The sequence below is a fragment of the Myotis davidii genome, unplaced genomic scaffold (assembly GCF_000327345.1).
Source record: "Myotis davidii unplaced genomic scaffold, ASM32734v1 scaffold339, whole genome shotgun sequence".
Taxonomy (NCBI): domain Eukaryota; kingdom Metazoa; phylum Chordata; class Mammalia; order Chiroptera; family Vespertilionidae; genus Myotis; species Myotis davidii.
In genome coordinates this window covers 2,103,994-2,107,413 of record NW_006290778.1, presented here as the reverse complement: position 1 = coordinate 2,107,413, position 3,420 = coordinate 2,103,994, and the positions used below count along the sequence as shown (strand labels likewise).

The 3,420-nt window shown below is 39.9% G+C and overlaps 1 protein-coding gene across 1 annotated transcript in view; it reads left to right on the top strand.

The window, feature by feature from the left end:
- Positions 1-3,420, top strand: part of DNAH6 (dynein, axonemal, heavy chain 6) — a 219,792-nt gene that overhangs the window by 25,106 nt on the left and 191,266 nt on the right. The gene's annotated exons all lie outside the window — the stretch shown is intronic.

Below are 3,420 nucleotides of genomic sequence, written 5' to 3'. Positions count from 1 at the left end.
TAATAAAAGGCTAAGATGCAAATCAACTGAATGGCAGAATGACCAGTCGCTGTGACACGCACTGACCACCAGGGGGCAGACGCTCAATGCAGGAGCTGCCCCCTGGTGGTGAGTACACTCCCACAGGGGCAGTGGCGCTCAGCCAGAAGTGGGTCTCATAGCTGGCAAGCGCAGTGGTGGTGGCAGGAGCCTCTCCTCACTCCATGGCAGCTCTAAAGAGCAGCAAGCCGAGCGGTAAGGAGCAATGAGCAGGTGGGCGGTAAGGAGCTAGGGGTTCCAGACTGCAAGAGGGATTCCAGACTGCAACAGGGCAAGGCTGGGCTGAGGGACCCCCGGTGCATGAATTTCGTGCACCAGGCCTCTAGTAGAAAAAAAAAAAAAGAGTAGAGCAAAGGGAGTTGGGAGTTCTTGGGAAGAGGTTGTGAATTAACCAGGGTGGTCAGGATGGGCACCATTGAGAAGCTGGTATTTGAACAGGGACTTGAAGGAGAAGAGGTGTGAATTATGTGGTGGTCAGGAGAGGGAAGAAGAGCATTCCAGACAGAAGGAAAGTGAATCTGAATATCCCAAGCTAGAGCATACTTGGTATGTTCAAGAAGTGAAGAGGAGGCTGGTACGACTAGTTGAGTGAATGAGAGCCAGGGAACAGATCACACAGCACCTTGCTTGCCATTGTAAGGATATTAGCCTTTACACTGAGAAAAATGGAGAACCATGGTAAGATTTCAAGCTGAGAAGTGTTAAGATCTGAATTACATTTTGAAAAGAACCACTCTGGCTGCTATATAGACTTTTGAGGAACAAGAGTTGAAACGGAAAGACCAATTAGAAGGTAATTACTCAGGTGAGAGATGGACTAGGTGGCAGTGGTGGAAGTGGTAAGAAGTAGGTCGAATTCTGGAAGTAATTGGAAGGTCAAGTCAACAGGATGTCTTTATGAACTGTATGCAAGGTGGACAATCAGAGAGGAGTCCAGGATGACGTTAATGACTCATTTTCCAGAACAAGAGAAAGGTAGAGTTGTTATTAACTGAGATACAGAAGAGTGGATGGAAGAAGAGAGTTTGGTTTGGGACGTACTCATTTTCGGATGCCAAAGGTAGAAAAGAAATGGGGTGGTAGGTGAAAGGAAATTAGGATCAGGGTGAGGCATTCTTTTTAAGATGAGAGAAATAGCTTGTGTGGTGGTTTTTTTTTTTAAGATGAAAGAATTAACATATAATGGAATTGAAAACCCTTTGATGTAAAAAATACTACTTCACACTTAATAAGACTACAGCATAGTATAAACATAATTTTACAAGCAGCGAGAAACCAAAAAAAAATTGTATGGCTCCTTTTATTGCAATATTGATTTTATTGTGTTGGTCTGAAGCCAAACCTCCAATATCTCTAATGTATGCCTATACTGAAGATGGGACTGGAAACTATGCTTTTGTCTAATTGGGAAAATAATTGTATTTTTAGATTAATGAGCACTTCTTCTAGGGGAATTGAGTTGATGTTTTATATTTGGACTGACAGTAATGATGCTTGATAGTAATATGCCAGGCACAGTTTTAAGAAGGTAGTGTTGGACCTGGCCGGGTGGTTCAGTTGGTTGGTGTCGTTCCATGCACCAGGAGGTTGCAGGTTTGATCCCATGTCAAGGGCACCTGCCTGGGTTGCAGGTTCAATCCCCAGTAGGGTGTGTGCAAGAGACAGCTGATGAATGATGTGCTCTCACATCGATCTTTTTCTCCCTCTCCCTTCCTCTCTCTCTAAACGTCAATAAAAACTATTTTAAAAAACAGAAGACAGTGTTGAAATCACAGTTTATCACGTTTTAGGGTTGATGTTAAATTTTTCTCCCTAGCCTAACTTCCAAATATTATAAACCTTATGAGTCAAGGCAAGGATTTGGATGCTACATAGTTGGAAGCAGCTAAATTTGAAGTTAAAAGTGGTAAATAATGGGTCAACGAGATGAGCAAATGTTATGCAAAACGCCTTTTAAAAGTAGTGATAAAATATAATGTCTGCACGTACTTTTTTAATTAAGTGTATTGTGGTGACATTGGTTAATATGATTATATAGGTTGCAGGTGTGGATTTCTGTGTTACAACATCTGTTTATTGCACTGTGTGCCCACCACCCAGAGTCAAATAGCTTCGGTTATCATATATTAGGTCCCCTTCACTCTCCACACCTCCGCCCCCTTCCCTCTGGCAACACCCTCACTGCAGCGTGTGATCAGGAGTTTCAGTTTTATGTCCCACATATGAGTGATACCCTATGGTTCTTAGCCTTTTCTGCCTGCGTTATTTCCCTTTGCACAATATTCACAAAGTCCATCCGTGTTTGTCACAAATGGCAGAATTTCATCCTTTCTTATGGCTGAGTAGTAGTCCATTGTGTATATGTACCACATCTTCTTTATCCAGCCCTCTATCGCAGGACACTTCGGTTGTTTCCATGTCTTGGCAACCGTGAATAATGCTGCAATGAACATAAGGGTGCATATATCTTTGCTAATATGTGTTTTCAAGTTTTTGGGGTATGTACCCAAGAGAGGGATTGCCAGGTCATATGGTAGCTCTATATTAATCTTTTCAAAGAACCAGCTCTTTGTTTTATTAATTTTTTGTATATTCTTTTTGTTCTCTATTTCATTCAATTCTGCTCTAAATTTTATTATTTTCTTTCTACTGCTGACTTGGGTTGCTTTTGTTCTTTTGTTTCTAGTACTTTAAGATGTAATGTTAGATTGTTTCCTTGGGATTTCTCTTGTTTCTTGAGATAGGCCTATAACGATATAAACTTCCCTCTCATTACTGCTTTCATTGCATCCCAGAAGTTTTGATATGCCATATTGTCATTCTAATTTGTCTTTATATATCTTTTGATCACATCTTTTATTTCTTATTTGACCCAGTCATTTTTTTAGTAGTATGTTGCTTAATCTCCATGTATTTTTTGGTTTCTTTACCTCCTTTTTGCAGTTACTGGTAATGTCTAATTTCAAGGCATTGTGATCAGAGAATATGCTTGGTATAATTTCAATCTTGAATTTGTTGGTGCTAGTTTTGTGGCCCAACATATGGTCTCTCCTTTAGAATGTTCCATGTGCACTGGAGAAAAATGTATAATCTAATATTCCGGGATGAAAGGCTCTATAAATATCATTACGTCCATTTTGGTTATTTAAGGTCAATTTTTTAATTGATTTTCTGTTTGAATGATTTATCTAGAGCTGTCAATGGAGTATTAAAGTCCCCAACTATGATTATGTTTTGATCTGTTTATCCCTTTAGTTCTGTGAGTAGTTGCCTTATATATTTCCCTGGTTGGATGCATATATATTAAGAAGTGTTATGTTTTCCTTTTTTGTTAATCCTCACCTGAGGATATTTTTCCATTGCTTTTCCAAAGAGAATGGA